The sequence below is a fragment of the Solanum tuberosum genome, unplaced genomic scaffold (genome assembly GCF_000226075.1).
Source record: "Solanum tuberosum cultivar DM 1-3 516 R44 unplaced genomic scaffold, SolTub_3.0 scf00151, whole genome shotgun sequence".
NCBI lineage: Eukaryota > Viridiplantae > Streptophyta > Magnoliopsida > Solanales > Solanaceae > Solanum > Solanum tuberosum.
In genome coordinates, this window is record NW_006239077.1 from 127,506 (window position 1) to 128,027 (window position 522).

Consider the following 522-nt stretch of genomic DNA (forward strand, 5'->3'; position numbering starts at 1 on the left):
AGCCAAATTTGGATAGAAAAAGTGGTAGGGGGGCACAGGAGGTTAGAGTGTATGTCGAGGCTCTCAAAATAATGTAAGACGACTCCAGTAAGGCTTACAAGGTATTGGATCGTCACGTCAAGCCGAGGCACTTGACGGTGTTCAGATTGCTGCTATGTCGGCTCAAATAGCACACCTTACATAGGGCACTGGTAGAGTCTGAGCTAAGGCTGGCAAACAGACAGGACCAGATCAACAGGACCGGTTTTACCGGAACCGGTCCTCGTTACCGGATTTCCTTACCGGAACCGGGTCTTACCGGAACCGATTTTACCAGAAATTTCCAATGGTTCCGTCTAGTCCCTTAGTTACCGGATTGGAACCGGTTTGGATCGGACCGGAACCGGTTCTTACCGGATCATTTTGTACCGGTAACTTTTTTTTATTTTTTTATTAACTTTAATTATTATATAATATTATATTATTAATTAATAAAATTATATTATTAAAAAACTTCAATTTAAAACTTTAAACTTTAAAGTT